This window comes from Salvelinus alpinus, chromosome 2, assembly GCF_045679555.1.
Source record: "Salvelinus alpinus chromosome 2, SLU_Salpinus.1, whole genome shotgun sequence".
NCBI classification, from domain to species: domain Eukaryota; kingdom Metazoa; phylum Chordata; class Actinopteri; order Salmoniformes; family Salmonidae; genus Salvelinus; species Salvelinus alpinus.
Window position 1 is genome coordinate 34,457,432 of NC_092087.1, and position 19,388 is coordinate 34,476,819.

General features: G+C 43.0%; 1 protein-coding gene across 4 annotated transcripts in view; it reads left to right on the plus strand.

The window, feature by feature from the left end:
- The window catches only part of celsr2 (cadherin, EGF LAG seven-pass G-type receptor 2), a 76,581-nt gene that overhangs the window by 4,244 nt on the left and 52,949 nt on the right, over positions 1 to 19,388 (plus strand). The gene's annotated exons all lie outside the window — the stretch shown is intronic.

Sequence of the window (19,388 nt, forward strand, 5' to 3'; positions counted from 1 at the left end):
TATAGTGTTTGTCATCTTGTTAAAGAGCAGGCGGCCGTGCCCAGGCCTGATGTAGATCAATGTGTTGTCCTGAATTTAAATAGCAGTTTATCTGTGCATGTCTGCAGCTGGATGGCCTGCTCCTGTGGGAAATACATTCCAGTGGGTCTGTATCATTTTCCATAATTGGCCAACATAAAACCTTCATTTTCAGCTAGCACACAATATTTACTTCAATTATGGACTGTTTTCTAGTCTGTGTACTCACGCTATGATGACACGCTATGATGACATTTGATGTCAAACTGAGGATAAAACAACATTTTTCCCATATATTTTGTATCACATGCCAGATTGGCATGATATTTCCCTAGTTACTCAGTCATTCTTTGTAATATCAGACTGAGCACGACACACCCTGTGTTTACATTGTGTTCTTAGCATTTGAATTGCCTTTGTTAACAAATATAGCATGAACCAAACATAGGCCTTATGGCTATATTTTATGCTAGGCCTATATGTCATGTTTCAAGCCATGATGGACAGTGCCATCTATGAACATACACTTTTTAGACCGGAAAGTAATACATTTTTGACTCACTGCAAAGATAAAGCTTTTACGTTTGGAGAGTTATAGTAGCCAGCTCATGGAAACAGCTCATGGAAACCAGTGAGCTGCGTTGTCTTCTCTAACCTCTTGTTTGTCTTTGTTTGTCTTTGCACTCTGCCCTTGTAATTTCACCTGTCAGCACTAATTACAGAGCATTTTATTTGCTACAAAATGTGACTAAACTTGAATCGCTGCGGGACAGTTGGGAGAGAGATTTGTGGCCCTTGGTTTCTGGGAGCCAGGCTATAGAGCTGGTTCCTTTATGACCTTGGCTCTAATTAAAAGAGAGGAGCAACCGCAGCAAACGGCACCTTTTTAAATGTGGCATTGCTTTTCAGTCAGGGATTTGACATCAAAGCGCCCATATAACTAGATGATAAAATAAGTTTAACCAGATGGATTAAAACTTCCCTATTTTTATCTTTACTCTGATGGATGCAGAGGTATAGTCTAATGAATATAAGTATAGCATTCCTATTTTGAGTTCTATACTAGACCAATAGACAGTGCTAGCCTGGCTGAGTTGGTCCTGAGTGCCAGATACTATATGGTCAGCAGTGGGTAGCCATTATAATGTATTGGAGCGCTGCTTTGTTTTTTTGTGTTTTTACTGCTTCTCCTCCCTGGAGCCTCTTTAAAGGAGGAGTCCCCGGTGACAGATGAGATGGCTGTCTGTCTTTCTGGGAGACAATGGCGAGCGATCGATTCAGAGGCAAGCGAGAGGAGCTCATGCTAGGCCCTTGTTGGGGGCAACAGCTGTGACTCTACCAAGGACCAATTAGACGGCCGGCTTCTCGCCGCGTCCCGCACCTGCTGGGGTATGTGTGTCAATACCCCTCCGGGTGAAAGAGGGGAAGAAGGAGGGAGAGAGAGGTGGTTCATAGAAAGGATAGGAAAATCACGTTGGCGTAAGATGGATAGAACATGTGAAGATGCAGAGGTAATGAGAAAGGTAAATAAAGAGGGATTATGGTAGAGAGATGGGGAGGGAGGGAGAGATGGTAATTCTGAGAGCTCTTCCCTTGACGACTTCATATCCTTCCATTATCTTCCCTTTATGCTCTCTGATTTATGAGGTGATGCCATATGATGGATTATTCCATTAACCTCAGCTAGTCTGTGATGAAATGCAACAGATTGTATCACTTCAACCACATAAATTATACTGCTAAGGTGCATCACTTCAGGTATATATTGTTACTCTATCTAGATATGCTGAGGAACAACAAAAGGTCTGAAAAGGGTTGAAAAGAGCTATACCCATCTCTACTATACTGTTTAATCGGAGTGGTGCAGGGTTGAATAGCCTTTGATTGGCATGGTGGGTCCATATTGCACTCTTTGTAGCTGCTCAGATAGCAGCCCTGGCAATTATACATTTAATTAATCCTTTGTTTAGCCAATTAGGGAGCCAGTTTTCAGCCATGGTGCTCTGCGTATGGCCTTTATCAATAAATTTGGGTACGAGGGATAACCTGGCTAATGTGCTGGATTAGACGTTCCATATCGCTGGCCATGGGAGTTAAAAGCTCTGTATTAATTGCTGCTGCCCAGATTATGGTTGTAAATACAGCTGATTACAGATTTGTGGGGTAGACATTCCATGTCACTGGCCATGGGAGTTAAAATCTCTGCATTAATTGCTGCAGCCCAGATTACAGTTGTAAATACAGTTGATTACAGATTTGTGAGGATTGTTGGATCCTATTCTCCCTCCTGAGTTGAGGAACAGAACTTACACCAGATCAGCCCAACCAGGAGTTGTACCAGGCTGGCAGATAGATAATTGATGTGGCAGAAGCTGTGCTCTGTTGCTCCAGTGTTGATATACTGCTGAGCTGATCTACTGCTGCTTCTTGCATGTGTGAGCTTGCATTAATGTGTGAGCTTGCATGAATGTGTGTGTGCTTTTGATGCTGATTGGATTTATCTTCCTTCCTCTCATCCTCACTACTGAGTTTGATGGAATACTCTCCCTCTGTGTTCTTACCTGAATATCGTTCTAGAATAAACACCATGGTATTTACTTTGGAATGTTTGTTCCTTTGATGAAATGTGTGAAGCCAGAAGCCTCTGTAGGCAACATACTGCACATACCCACTGTTATAGTCGTCAGCACTGAGATTAAATGGTCAAGCTCTCCCCTCTGACTGAACATAGCAGCTTGATTTGCCTCAGGGTGCACGGCAAGTCATGCATTAACTCATAGATGACATGCTAATAGCAAGCATGCCATGTTGTCTACCTAGGTGGTCTCTGCCCCGGGAGGTACTGTCACTGGCTTTATCATCAGTAGTCAGTATACTGGGGATTTTCCATAGGGAAACTCCTCTCACCAACCCCTCTGTAGCGTCACAGCTGACCCCTGACCTCGAACTGTTCTCAGTTCCAGTCTTGGTCAACTCCCTATGTCATCCGACTACACATTTATCGATTTCACTAGGATTAAGGAAATGTGAAAGGAATTGGATCTGAATTAGGACTAAGATGTTGACAACAGAATCAATTTCTGTAGTACATTGCATTGTGATTATCTGTCACAAATCTTATTTCAAGACAATTACACATGCAAATATTGTTTGAAAAGACTAACTGCATTTACAATGTTCAGCTTGTTTTGAATATTCAAATATGTTATTTGAATGTGAGACAGTTCTCCCGACTCCCACACAGCCCAGGCAGTGAGTCCATATTCTGTGTTTTGTAAGGTGTCCATTTTCCCACTGTCACCATTCACCAGACTACATAACAGGACAAGAGTGGAATTTTTTAGGAAGCCACTCATTCATCACATCTAAATTTGCGTCAAGCCAGTCCCAGTTTATGTAATTCCATTACAGTGTATTAAGACTGGGCTGTTGTCTGTGGATTGACTTCCTCTGTGGCTGGTTGCTGCCAGGCGACATGGTCTGACTGGCTCTAATATTAGCTGAGGATGGATGAATGCACTAGTGTAGCAGTTTTTGTCTCGCCCTTTTTCCCCCCTTTATTTAACTAGGCAAGTCAGTTAAGAACAAATTCTTATTTTCAATGACGGCCTAGGAACAGTGGGTTATCTGCCTTGTTCAGGGGCAGAACGGTTAGTGTTTGAAGCCAATGGGTTTCCCCCATGACTACGCAGACATGGATAAAGGGAGAGCAAGAAGTTGAGAACTTGTGCTTATACTCAGAAATACCCTTGGCCTTTACACTGTCGCGCAATATGCCATACAATTTCCATGATGTAGCACCTGTCTGTTGGTGTGTGTATGTTTGTGCTGACTTGTCTGTAATGGCCCTTTATCTCTCTCCATACCTCTGTTGCCCCCCAAGAAGTTATTAGTCACAGCCCTGCTTGGAATGTCTGTAGCACTTTGTCCACCACCTCTGCTCTTCACTCTAACATCACCTATCACCTTGATTCTTTCCCTCTTACATTTATCAGTCATCTATCCCTCCTCTTCTATCTCCCTGTGTCCATGATTCTCAGCAACCTCTCCACGGCCCCCTTCCCCATCCTTTCAAGCTCCTCCACCCTCCTTCTTTTCTCCCCATTTCTCCTTTGACTGTTGTTCCCTCTCTCCCCTGTGAAAGGAAGAATGCATAAGATAAATGCTTTGTTAAGCACCCAGTTGTCATGGTGACCCCAGCAATGCCTGAGAAATTCCTGGTGGGTGGGGACAAGGGGGAAGGTCCCTTTGTGGAGGGAATATGGGGGGAGGGGCAGCACATAAGTTCTAAAGTGCAACAGGGTTACTTTTGAGCGAACTGTTGCCCTCTCCCGCTCCCCAGTGAAGGATAGATCCCAATGAGTCTTGCTTTGGACACAGGGGTCTGTGAGGCCAGCCACAGTGACCTGTCCTGCTGCTTGACTATTCTCTCTCACCGTTAGACCTTTTTTGAATGGGACAAACTATTTTGATACACACAATCTATTCTGCTGCTGTGTGGTTACCATCTTTTGACTGACAAAACAATTGATTGCTTTAAGTTTGGAAAAGGTGACCTAAACCTTCAAGGCACTATTTGCCTTGGGTTGTCTTCTTGAACGATACCACTTTGTTCTTGTTTTTACGGTGAGAGAACAGGAGCTAACGTTTAATGGATGTCAACAGCTCAGAGTTTTGTAACCTCTCTGTGAAACCCTTACCAGAGTAAAGCACAGGGTGGGCAGGTTGTGTTGTCTAAACTTTTTGTTTTGTGACACAGATGTGTCGAGAGGGTATCTGATTTCCTTCCGTTGGCTGCTTTCTCTATGGGAGCGACTCCTTTGTGGGACTAGCCCCTCTCTCCCTCTCCCTCTTTCTCTCTCTCCGCTTTGTTGCTCTTACAGTCTGGATAAGCGGGGATGACATCATCCCAGTGTTTTGGATTAGGGCTAGTGCAAGGATGGGCTTGGGTAGGGGTCAGGCCTGGTGGCATTATCACATATTGCAGGGTCATCTGTATTGTCCCCCACTATCACTGCAGACAATGGGGTGTGGAATTTAGCTCTGTCTGGGTCTGTACCCCTCTGTCTTTGTCCCCCTTGTTTGTTCTGGTCCTGTAGTCTTCAGGGGAGTCTGACCATGCCTGCTAGCACCACCATCAGAGTTTCTAAATCCAGAGATGCAACATCGCGAGACTTCCAGGAATGCTTGCAACACAGACCAAGCACACAATGAAAAATTCTCCCATAGTTGTTCATTTTAGAAACTAGAGCCAATGTCTTTTGTTGAACATGTTATTACTCCAACCTCGTGAAATTGTCAAACTGACATGCTTTCATTTGTCAAAAACAACTAATTTGACGGCCTGCACATGCGCAGTTCGGTGCGAGACGTTCAACCCGATGACTTGTTTCTACGCATGAGCTTAGCTAGCCAACGTTGCCATGACATCGCCTACAAGTGTGATTTGGGATTTCTATGCTTATCTTCATACTGTACTGTCTTTGCCGCCATGTTGTTAAGGTATGAGTTGGTTACTTTCAGATTAATATACAGTCTGGTGAAGATACTACTGTTTTTTTCTGAAATACTTTATATTCCATAGATTAGATGTTTTTTTTTATTCATAGCTCAGCCATCCACTGCATTGCCACACATTTCTGAGCTGGGGTACTCTTTCTATTATGTATACAATAAAACCCGTTTACCACTCCTCCTTTCCTCCTCCTCCATCATTTGAAACTGTAATTTTAGTCCGGTTGAGTAAAAGAATCTGTCACGTGAACATGTTTTGTTGCTCTAGTGCTGCTGTGAGCAACAGATATGTTTATTTAACAGATCGCTGACTTGCAAGCTACATTGCACTCATTTACCATCAAACCATCGAGAAATTATACAGTGACCTGGTTTCATGGGCTCCTTCCGAAGAGGGTAGAATGTCAGCATTGGGCCTTCAGGCTTTGGTAGTAGGCATGAAGAAATGGTTCCTAGTGTGTGAGGTGCTGAAACTCATATGGTTATTAGCACCAATTAGGGTGGCATGACAATAATCTGAGACCTTCCAGCTAACTAGCCATATGTTTTTTTCTGGAGCCATGCCAATGACGATCTTGTGCCATCTAGGTTTGGTGGCATTGTTAGAAGATGGCATCAATCTTACTCTTTCAGCTGTTCCGATTAAACTATGCGGATTGTTGTCCTTAAGTGGCATGATTATCAGCCATGCCAAGAAGGACTGGGCAGAATCTGATTATTTTATATGTTTTGTTTCAGCCACTTTCACAGCATTTAGGAATAAATTATTTTTTAACAAGGTCACCTCCATTATTTATTTTCAAATTGAGGTTTTCCAAGGGTATTATTGGCTGTTTCAGAATTTTTTTATAGTTTCAGGTCCACATTTTCTAAAATCTTAAGCCATGGCTTAGAAACCGTTAGACTACCCTGCAGTGGGTCATTGGTCACTGTTTGAGAGTCTACTATTTGAGAAATGTCTATAATATTGGATGTTGCCTATGTTTTTCAACTTAACCAGTCTTCTGTTTGAGTCATGTGACATTGATGATCATGATCACGCCTGCATCCACTCAGTCAGTACCACATCACATCCATATTGAATGAGTATCAGTATGCTTGAATACCAGCCTTATGCTTGGCCACTTCTCTGCATGCTGTCTCTTTACTATAGCGTTGACAGTGGTTTTCCTTTTAATATGCAAATGTTTTGATTTGAACTGCACTGATCCTCTTTGGTGTGGAGCTCTCTCATAACAAAGAAATATCTGTGGAATGCTAGAGAATTTATTTATTTTGGTTTCAATACAGAGGAGAGTTGTCCACCGTGTCAGGCTGTAGTGCTTGGTGTCCAAAAAAACAGTAGGAATGGCCTAGCTCCACTTCGCCCAGATCAACCAGATCTCCCCCTGGGCTGTGAGAGTGAGACCCTGCATTATGTGGCTGCTCCAAAAATCTTCTTGATTAAAATGCCTGAGTGGTTTTAATTGTGCTCCAGAGGCCCTTTCTAATTCCAGCAGTTGAAGGAAATGTGAGGCTAGGTTGTGATGCTTTTGTTCTTTTTTGATTTTCTCCTGACATAGTGTTTGGTTTGCTCTATAGGAGGAGAAAATGGATATCCAGTAATCATTCGGTAATTACACTTGATTGTTTTGATTGCCGGTTTGGATCAGATTTATGCATAGGGCTCCCGATTGCCACAGCGGTCTAAGGCACTGCATCTCAGTGCTAGAGGCGTCACTACAGACACCCTGGTTCGAATTCAGGCTGTATCACAACAGGCTGTGATTGGGAGAATTTAAAATTGTTTAGATGTTGTCACTGGCCTACACACAATACCCCATAATGTCAAAGTGGAATTATGTTTTTAGAAATGTTTACAAATTCATAAAAAATGAAAAGCTGAAATTGAATCAATAAGTATTCAACCACTTGGCTATGGCAAGTCTAAATAAGTTCAGGAGTAAAAATGTGCTTAACAAGTTGCGCAGATTTTTTTCAATGACTACCACATCTCTGTACACCACACATACAATTATCTGTAAGGTCCTTCAGTTGAGCAGTGAATTTCCAACACAGAATCAACCACAAAGACCAGGGAGGTTTTCCAATGCCTTGCAAAGAAGAGCACCTATTGGTAGAAGGGTAAAACTATTTTTAAAAAGCCCACAGTAAATATCCCTTCGAGCATGGTGAAGTTATTAATTACACTTTGGATGGTGTATCAATATACCCAGTCACGACAAAGACACAGGCGTCCTTCCTAACGGCGTCGCGCCGACAGAAACAATAATCTCTCTGGTAAGAAGGGTGGGGGTGTATGCTTCATCATTAACGAATCATGCTGTAATCATAACAACATACAGGAACTCAACTCAAGCTAATTTGAGAACAAGGCTACCTAAATTCTATCAGCACATTGACTGTAGCACCCACGTGGGCAATACACTGGACCACTGCTACTCTAACTTCCGCGATGCATACAAGGCCCTCCCCACCCTCCCTTCGGCAAATCCGACCACGACTACATCTTGCTCCTACCGTCCTATAGGCAGAAACTGAAACAGGATGTACCCGTGACTAGAACCATTCAATGCTGGTCTGACCAATTGGAATCCACGCTTCAAGATTGTTTTGATCACGCGGACTGGGAAATGTTCCGGGAAGCCTCAGAGAATAGCATTGATTTATACGCTGACTCGGTGAGTGAGTTTTTATTAGGAAGTGCATTGGAGGAGATGTACTCACTCTGACTATTAAAACCTACCCTAACCAGAAACCGTGGATAGATGGCGGCATTCGCGCAAAACTGAAAGCGTGAATGACCACATTCAACCATGGAAAGATGTCGGGGAATATGGCCGAAATATAAACAGTGTAGTTATTCCCTACGCAAGGCAATCAAACAAGCGAAATGTCGGTATAGGGGCAAAGTGGAGTCACAATTCAACGGCTCAGACACAAGACGTATGTGGCATGGTCTACAGGCAATTATGGACTACAACAAGAAAACCAGCCACATCACGGAGACCGACGTCTTGCTTCCAGACAAACTAAACACCTTTGCCTGCTTTGAGGATAATACAGCGCCACCGTCGAGGCCCGCTACCAAGGAATGCGCCACCCCCCCCTCTCCTCCGTTCCCGACATGAGTAAAACATTTAAACCTGTTAACCCTCGCAGGGCTGCTGGCCCAGACGGCATCCCTAGCCGCGTCCTCAGAGCATGCGCAGACCAGCTGACGGGTGTGTTTACGGACATATTCAATTGCTCCCTATCCCAGTCTGCTGTCCCCACATGCTTCAAGGTGGCCACCATTGTTCCTGTACCAAAGAAGGCAAAGATAACTGAACGACTATCGCCCAGTAGCACTCACTTCTGTCATCATGAAGTGCTTTGAGAGACTAGTCAAGGATCATATCACCTCCAACTTTACCTGCCACCCTAGACACACTTCAGTTTGCATATCGCCACAACAGGTCCACAGAAGATGCAATCACCATCACACTACCCTATCCCATCTGGACAAGAGGAATATCTATGTAAGAATGCTGTTCATTGACTACAGCTCAGCATTCAACACCATGGTATCCTCCAAGCTCATCATCAAGGTTAAGGCCCTGGGTCTCAACCCCGCCCTGTGCAATTGAGTCCTGGACTTTTTGACGGGCTGCCCCCCAGGTGGTAAAGGTAGGAAACAACATCTCTACTTCGCTGATCCTCAACACTGGGGCCCCACAAGGGTGCGTGCTCAGCCCCCTCCTGTACTCCCTGTTCACCCATGACTTCGTGGCCATGCACACCTCCAACTTAATCATCAAGTTTGCAGACGACACTACAGTAGTGGGCTTGATTACCAACAATGACGAGACAGCCTACGGTGAGGAGGTGAGGGCACCCAGAGTGTGGTGTCCGGAAAAGGACCTCTCCCTCAACATCAGCAAAGGAGATGATTGTGGACTTCAGAAAACAGCAGAGGGAGCACCCCCTTATCCACATCAACAGGAGAGCAGTGGAGAAGGTGGAACGGTTTAAGTTCCTTGGCGTACACATCACGGACAAACTGAAATGGTCCACCCACACACAGTGTGTTGAAGTCGCAACAGCACCTCTGCAACCTCAGGAGGCTGAAGAAATTTGGCTTGTCACCTAAACCCTCACAAACCTTTACAGATGCACAATTGAGAGCATCCTTTCGGGCTGTATCACCACCTGGTACGGCAACTGCACCACCATCAACCACAATCAATCAATCAAATTTATTTATGAAGCCCTTTTTGCGTCAGCCGATGTCACACAGTGCTATACAGAAACCTAGCCTAAAACCCGAAACGGCAAGCAATGCAGATGTAGAAGCACGGTGGCTAGGAAAAGCTCCCTAGAAAGGCAGGAACCTAGGAAGAAACCAAATCAAATTTTATTTGTCACATACACATGGTTAGCAGATGTTAATGCGAGTGTAGCGAAATGCTTGTGCTTCTAGTTCCGACAATGCAGTAATAACCAACAAGTAATCTAACCTAACAATTCCACAACTACTACCTTATACACACAAGTGTAAAGGGATAAAGAATATGTACATAAAGATATATGAATGAGTGATGGTACAGAACGGCATAGGCAAGATCAGTAGATGCTATAGAGTACAGTGTATACATATGAGATGGGTAATGTAGGGTATGTAAACATAAAGTGGCATAGTTTAAAGTGGCTAGTGATACATGTATTACATAAAGATGGCAAGATGCAGTAGATGATATAGAGTACAGTATATACATATACATATGAGATGAGTAATGTAGGGTATGTAAACATTATATTAAGTGGCATTGTTTAAAGTGGCTAGTGGTAATTTTTTTTACATAATTTCCATCAATTCCCATTATTAAAGTGGCTGGAGTTGAGTCAGTATGTTGGCAGCGGCCACTAAATGTTAGTGGTGGCTGTTTAACAGTCTGATGGCCTTGAGATAGAAGCTGTTTTTCAGTCTCTCGGTCCCTGCTTTGATGCACCTGTACTGACCTCGCCTTCTGGATGATAGCGGGGTGAACAGGCAGTGGCTTGGGTGGTTGTTGTCCTTGATGATCTTTATGGCCTTCCTGTGACATCGGGTGGTGTAGGTGTCCTGGAGGGCAGGTAGTTTGCCCCCGGTGATGCGTTGTGCAGACCTCATTACCCTCTGGAGAGCCTTACGGTTGTGGGCGGAGCAGTTGCCGTACCAGGCGGTGATACAGCCCGACAGGATGCTCTCGATTGTGCATCTGTAGAAGTTTGTGAGTGCTTTTGGTGACAAGCCGAATTTCTTCAGTCTCCTGAGGTTGAAGAGGCGCTGCTGCGCCTTCTTCACAACGCTGTCTGTGTGGGTGGACCAATTCAGTTTGTCCGTGATGTGTACACCTCTAGAGAAGAACCATGTTCTGAGGGGTGGCCAGTCCTCTTCTGGCTGTGCCGAGTGGAGATTGAACATCTTGGCCACGTACTGTTATAAACGTTCATAGATGACCAGCAGGGTCAAATAATAATAATCACAGTGGTTCTAGAGGGTGCAACAGGTCAGCACCTCAGGAGTAAATGTCAGTTGGCTTTTCATAGCCGATCATTCGGAGTGAGAGAAAATCAAAAACAGCAGGTCCGGGACCTGGTAGCACATCCGATGAACAAGTCAGGGTTCCATAGCCACAGGCAGAACAGTTGAAACTGGAGCAGCAGCACAATCAGGTTGACTGGGGACTGCAAGGAGTCATCAGGCTAGGTAGTCGAGAGAGAGAGAGAGAACTTCACACAGGACACCGGATAAGACAGGAGAAATACTCCAGATATAACAGACTGATCCTAGCCCCCCGACACAAACTATTGCAGCATAAATGCTGGAGGCTGAGACAGGAGGGGTCGGGAGACACTGTGGCCCCATCCGACGATACCCCCGGACAGTGCCAACCAGGCAGAATATAACCCCACCCGCTTTGCCAAAGCACAGCCCCCACACCGCTAGAGGGATATCTTCAAACCACCAACTTACTACCCTGAGACAAGGCCGAGTATAGCCCACGAAGATCTCCCCCACGGCATGAACCCGAGGGGGCGCCAAACCCGGACAGGAAGATCACGTCAGTGACTCAACCCACTCAAGTGAAGCACCCCTCCTAGGGACGGCATGGACGAGCACCAGTAAGCCGGTGACTCAGCCCCCGTAATAGGGTCGGAGTCAACAACCACCCAAGAGCCAGTGGAGAGAGGGGAGGCTCTCCAGACGGTGGTGTGGTCTGCACAACGCATCACCGGAGGCAAACTACCTGCACCCGATGTCACAGGAAGGCCAAAAAGATCATGCAGTACAACCTCCCGAGCCACTGCCTGTTCACCCCGCTACCATCCAGAAGGCGAGGTCAGTACAGCTGCATCAAATCTGGGACCGAGAGACTGAAAAACAGCTTATATCTCAAGGCCTGCTAAACAGACTGCTAAACAGCAATCACTAACTCGGAGAGGCTGTTGCCTACATACAGACTCAAATCATTGGCCACTTTAATAAATGGATCACTAGTCACTTTAAATAATGCCACTTTAATAATGTTTACATATCTTACATCACTCTTCTCATGTGTATATACTGTATTTCATAACATCTATTGCATCTATTGCATCTTGCCTAAGCCGCTCGGCCATCGCTCAGCCATATATGTACATATTCTTATTCCATCCCTTTACATTTGTGTGTATAAGGTAGTTGTTGTGGAATTGTTAGATATTACTGCACTGTCAGAACTTGAAGCACAAGCATTTCGCTACACTCGCATTAACATCTGCTAACCATGTGTATGTGACCAATAAAATTTGATTTGATAACTCAGTTGCCGGAGAGGAAGAAGACCGCTCAGGGATTTCACCATGAGGCCAATAGTGACTTTAAAACAGTTACTGAGGATGGATCAACAACATTGTAGTTATTCCACAATACTAACCTAAATGACAAAGTGAAAAGAAGGAAGGAAGCCTGTATAGAAGAAAAAATCTGTTTACCATAATGCACTAAAGTAAAACTGCAACAAAATGTGGCAAAGAAATTCACTTTATTTCCTGAATACAAGGTGTTATGTTTGGGGCAAATACAACACATCACCGAGTACCACTCTTCATATTTTTCAATCATGGTGGTGACGGCATCATGTTATGGGTATGCTTGACATCAGCAAGGACTAGGGAGTTTTTTGGGGGTAAAAATAATAGACTAAGCACAGGCAAAATCCTAAAGGAAAACCTGGTTCAGTCTGCTTCCCAACCAGACACTGGGAGACAAATTCACCTTTCAGCAGGACAATAACCTAAAACACAAGGCCAAATCTACACTGGAGTTGCTTACCAAGACCACATTGAATGTTCCTGAGTGGCCTAGTTACAGTATTGACTTAAATCAGCTTGGCAAGACATGAAAATGACTGTCTTGCAATTATCAACAACCAACTTGACAGAGCTTGAATAATAATGTGCAAATATTGTACAATCCAGGTGTGCAAAGCTCTTAGACATACCAAGAAAAAACGGTGATTGTAACGTGTTGACTCAGCTGACTCAGCGGTGTGAATAGTTGTGTAAATTATATTTCAGTATTTCATTTTCTATACATTTTGCAATTAAAAAATAAATTACTTTGTCATTATGGGGTAATGTGTGTAGATGTGCGAGAGAGAAAAAAAGTCATCAATTTTTAATTCAGGCTGTAACACATTTGGAATAAGTCAAGGGGTATGTACACTTACTGAAGGCACTGTATAACCCCTCATTTCAGACCATTCTTATGTACACGTACGTGCACGCTGACACAGAACAAAGATGACTAAACCATTTGGCAACTGTTAAGTTTTATTGTGTAGTAAGAAGATTTGTCCGCATTCATCAGTCATTTTATGATACAGTCGAACAAATGAATTAATTTTGTGCAATTTAATTGGCTTTACATTATTCCGAGATGAATAACATCAAATGTGTTGCGTAGGCGTTAGAACATGCTCTCCCCACGGTCACCCCTCCTCAGTAACACAGAGGGGCTACGTGGGTTCGCTGTGTGATATATGAAGTGCTCATGTTAATCATACAGCAGATGTCTCCCAACAATGGGACCAAGCCATTAACCCCTTCACGCTGCTGGAGGCCAAGGGCACATTGGTTTTGGACAATCACCAATCTGCCCTCCTTACAGGATAATGTATGCTTTAGTTAGTGATCCAAGCCACAGTTACGTTAGTGTAGAAAGTGTGAACAATTCCAAAAGTTTTTAAATAATTGTTATACTCTCCCATCCCTCCAGAGCTCATATGGTTTGACTGTTTGGTCTCTGAGTCAGATGTCTACATTGAGGTGGCAGTTAACTGCCTCTGCTTCCGTTCTTGGTTCATTGTGCACTTGGTGTTGTATAATGGACAATATTGTGGGAGCTTAGAGAATTAAATCAGCTATCATGCTTTGTTGTCTGAGCTTCAGTCAGTCCATTACAGGGTTGTCAGACAGCCTCTCATTGGATGTGATGAGGGTGAGGTCTTGAGGAGGATTGTGGGAATGCGGACAGTAAAGATGGTGACGTGAACCGTTGTTTGGGAGGGGGTCTGGTCGCCTGCCTGGTGGGGGAGCGTTAGGGGGACTGTATCCAGAAGGGGAGTGTCGCTTTGGCCGTTGCTGGTCCTGCGGGGGATCATGCAGTGGGGGATGGGAGAGGAGTGACTGGAGCAAAGCATCAAGTACTCCCCCTCCCTCGCTCCATCCCTCCCCAAGTCGCAACCCCCACCCCCAACTAACTAACTAACCACCATGTAGGCTGGCAGGCAGCGACCACAGCCTGTTTCATGTTTCAGCCCTGGTTAATTCATCCAGCACATTCCCCAATGACGTTTTAATATGTTCTCAAGAGCCACTTTTTCCTTTTGATCGCCAGGATTTCAAATATCAGCTTTTTAATTAAAAGAACATCACTAAGCGAGCATGCTCGGCTGATTTAATGAGCGACCTAGCCCACTGATTAGCATGATCTAACAAATGGCTCTCTTGCTGGTTTTACTACTCCCACAGTCAGAGATTTAAACCTCCCAACTCCTACCCTGCTAAAATGCCCCGTCTACAATAGCAGCATGTGGTAAACTCCTGCTCGGCTGCTCCTCCCCAAATCTTTAACCCAGGTGAACCCCACTAATGTCTACAGAGGACTGACTTCCCCACTCCTTTGATGGAATTCTGATTGGACTGTGATCCCTGCTTGTTGATTGGCTTGTAGCAGTGGATTAGGCCTGCTTTCCTGCTGAGAGCTCTCTGGTCCTGTATGTCAGTGTTCTGTTCAGGTGGAAGAGAACTGAATTTAGTTCCCATGAAACCCTAGGCAACCTCGGCCAGGCTTCAAAATACTCTCATTTAGACTTGTTAACTTCCCTTTTTGTCGATTTCACCTTGTAAACCTCAATTCCTGAAACTCCAGCAAGCCTTTTTAGAAACCAATCTTTATTTTATGTTGAATGTTCCAGTCTGTCTTTTACGCAATTCCATGTCCATGGCACCAACATCTCTGAGTGGATAATTCAAAGGTAGCCTACTTCATACAGACTCAACCTTATGGACTATGGCATGCCTCCACTTTGATGTGGCTGTGCACTGACACATCTTTTTGTAAAGGTAGGTCTCTCTTTTGATTGCACTTGACTGTAATGAATGGCCACTAGAAGTAGGGCCATATAATCCTGTCAAGGTGCTGGCAGAACAAATCTGTTCCATGACTACCACAATCCCAAGCCTGAGGAAGCTTTAATAACTGTAATAAATTATCCAGGGTCATCCAAGTGCAAAAGTCCCTCTAATGAATGTATTTAATTACCACAGTGGTCCTAGGTCAGCTATGTCTAGGGCTGTGACTGTCATTGAATTTTGGATGATGGTTATTGGACAGCCAAATGACTGCCGTGACCTTAATAAAAGTTTCAATATCAAAAAAATAACATTTCGTTTTGACTCTCCTCCGCTTCTGACTGCATAGAAGTAGAATGAATAGAACGGGCGTCCCCATTCAAGTCAATAATGATGGCATATTGGGTAGACTGGCTGCCATTGCGAGGAGCAAAGTAGGAAGTAAAAGCCGGAAGTGTATCTGTCATTATACAACATGTGGGTCTAATCCTGAATGCTGACGAGCTTCAATGCCATAATTGTCTATTCCACAATTTACCGCCGGCTAAATCTATGACGTTAAAATGCCTATTTACTCTGTTCCATCTGACTGCGCAATCCACTGTCTCATCAGCCCACCCATGCTATTTATAAACTTGATCGCCATTATAAAAAGCTTCTAGACATTATCTCACATTTATTTTAGACTAACATTTCGTTTTCAACAGCAGAGATTTGATACACCTTGCTGTCTGTCTCTGACATTTGCAACATTGTTTCAATATTCAAAATCCATCTCCAGCTGTCCCATAGTAATGAATGTGTAGGGGTCTGGAGTCGGAATGAGACAGACAGGCAGATATCGTTTCTCAGCCAGTCGAAATCATGAATAGGCTTGCATCATTTTTATGAATATATATATACAAAGAAATCTCAATTGAAGAAAGGTAAAATTAAACGAAGTGGAGCTAGTTAGCAGTCTTTACAGCTTCAGTGTTAAGTGATTGTGTTAGCTGTGTTGTTGGGTAGCTCCTCAAGTGTCCTGAAGAGAGAGCACATTTTCTATGCCAGTTGAAATCGCGCCTCATTAGCTCATTGTTATGGATGTATCCAAATAAATGTCACTATTCTTTTTGGCGTTTGCTGTGACTGTAAGTTGGTCATTGTTGGCTAGCTAGCTAGCTAGCAAGCAAGGGATAAGAACGTTGCCAGCCAGTATGGAAAGGGAACATTTAGAACGAATGTCTGGGTCGCGTTCATAGATACAGAACAAAAAGACTGAACTAATGGGTTGCGTTTCTGGCAACCGAACCAATAGAACAAACGAACAGCCGGCTTGGGTAACAACCCTAGATTGGTGTCGGGACTATATCTTGTGGAAGGATAAAATAGTATGAATAAATTAATCAAAATAACGTTTTTAATGAAAATATGTAAATCATTATTTGAATATGTTGGTAAGCCATTGTATAAAAGTTATAATGCGGTCGTTTGGAGGATATATTGGCACGGTTTGCCGGCATTGACTTCATCTCGGGCCTAACACCCCTGCCAATATATCCTCCAAACACCAGTTTATCGGGCATTATCACTTAAATATGTGCTGTGATTTGGTGATTCAACTCAACTGACGTTACAAAAATCAGTTGACATTTTAATGAACATTTTATGTTACCATGGAAATTATTGCATTACAATACCATGCAGCCATTGCGAGTGTACCCATGATTTAGTAGTTCGTTTTTACATGAAAAAAAGTTTTCCTTTTACTTTCTAACCCTACCACCCCTCCCCTAATTGGAGTAAACTAGTGAACAACAATGCTTAGGCCTCTACTTCCAGCTTATACATACTATATACCTTTTATAGACACAGTCTATTTTACAATAGTTCTATTTTGTTTGGTTTTCCTCCTGTGTTTCCTCAACCTCTCCCATCTATTTCTGATGTCCATCCGGTTTGATTTCTATTTGCCATATCTTTTCAAACTGTGCTCTTTCACTAAAGTTCTGAACCTATATACGTTTTACGGCACAGTATGTTTTACATTAGATATCTTGTTATTAGTTGTTATTAATCCCAACTTTCAGCTCCATTCAACCCCTTCCATCTATCTCCTAACACCATCCATATTGGATTTCTATTTTCCATATATTTTTCAACTGTGCTGTGATGTTTCACAAAAATTCTGAACCTTTCTACTCTCATTGTTTCTACAGATAGTAAATTGAAAATATATATATTTTTAAAAGTATTTATTTTTTATTATTATTATTGATCGATTTGACTATGACTTTTCAGATCACCCAGTAGTGCTATCTGCAGGGTTCCTGGAGCTGTGACCTAAAACAAGCTACATATGGACAGTACCAAACAAATTATCTAATGATTCTGTCTCTTCGCAGCAAAATCTGCAGAGCTGGGAAGGTTGTATCCCCCATATAATTTTTTAATTTCACTTTTATTTAACCAGGTAAGCTAGTTGAGAACAAGTTCTCATTTACAACTGCGACCTGGCCAAGATAAAGCAAAGCAGTGCGACACAAACAACAACACAGAGTTGCACATGGAATAAACAAGCGTACAGTCAATAACACAATAGAAAAAAAGAAAGTCTATATACAGTGTGTGCAAATGGCGTGAGGAGGTAAGGCAATAAATAGGCCATAGTAGTGAAGTAATTACAATTTAGCAGATTAACACTCGAGTGATAGATGAGCAAATGATGATGTGCAAGTAGAGATACTGGTGTGCAAAAGAGCAGAAAAGTTAATAAAAACAATATGGGGATGAGGTAGGTAGATTGGGTGGGCTATTTACAGATGGACTATGTACAGCTGCAGCGATCGGTTAGCTGCTCAGATAGCTGATGTTTAATGTTAGTGAGGGAAATATATAAGTCTCCAGCTTCAGCGATTTTTGCAATTCGCATCCAGTTTGCTGAGTAGAGTATTGGAAGCTATTTTGTAGATGACATCGCCAAAGTCGAGGATCGGTAGGATAGTCAGTTTTACGAGGGTAAGTTTGGCGCTGTGAGTGAAGGAGGCTTTGTTGCGAAATAGAAAGCCAATTCTAGATTTGATTTTGGATTGGAGATGTTTAATATGAGTCTGGAAGGAAAGTTTACAGTCTAGCCAGACACCTAGGTATTTGTAGTTGTCCACATATTCTAGGTCAGAACCGACCAGAGTAGTGATGCTAGTCGGTCGGGCGGGTGTGGGCAGCGAACGTTTGAAAAGCATGCATTTGGTTTTACTAGCGTTTAAGAGCAGTTGGATGCCACGGAAGGAGTGTTGTATGGCATTGAAGCTCATTTGGAGGTTTGTTAACAGTGTCCAAAGAAGGGCCAGATGTATACAGAATGGTGTCGTCTGCGTAGAGGTGGATCAGCGAATCACCCACAGCATTAGCTACATTGTTGATATATACAGAGAAAAGTAAATAACATTCTATTGGTTGCAAGAATTTTGTATAATTTAAATTGAAAAATTCTAAGTTTTGAATCCGGCGTCGTTTTGCTTATCAGTTTATAAACCATGTGCCATGGAATCGGTAAGTCAAAAATCTCTTCCCAACTATTTTGTCATCTACTGTATATGGCACGGCTGTACATTTTTTGGTCCTTAAATGAAACGGGTATACTTTTTATTTATCACAATTTTCTTTAACCAATTATGGTCTTTAATGCAGTGCCGACAAACAAGTTCCTTCCTTTTCCCCCCCTTCCACTTTCCTTTTCCATTCTTGCGGTGATGTTCCAATTAGTTGGTTGTAATGTTGGGTAGAACATTTCCATATGGTTTTGTTTGCTGTGTGTGTGACAACTCCACCAGTTCTACAGTTGAATTTGGAAGTTTACATGCACTTAGGTTGGAGTCATTAAAACTCATTTTTCAATCGCTCCACACATTTGTTGTTAACAAACTATAGTTTGGCAAGTCGGTTAGGACATGCAAATTAATTACTTAAAAATCATACAATGTGATTTTCTGGATTTTTGTTTTAGATTCCGTCTCTCACAGTTGAAGTGTACCTATGATAAAAATTACAGACCTCTACATGCTTTGTAAGTAGGAAAACTTGCAAAATCGGCAGTGTATCAAATACTTGTTCTCCCCACTGTATATTATCCATACATGTCAGTTACACAGTTATACGTTAGTTGTCCCAGCCCTTCCCACTTCATATTAATTAGATTGAACTGTGTAGATCCAGGTGTCTCCCCCAATGAAACT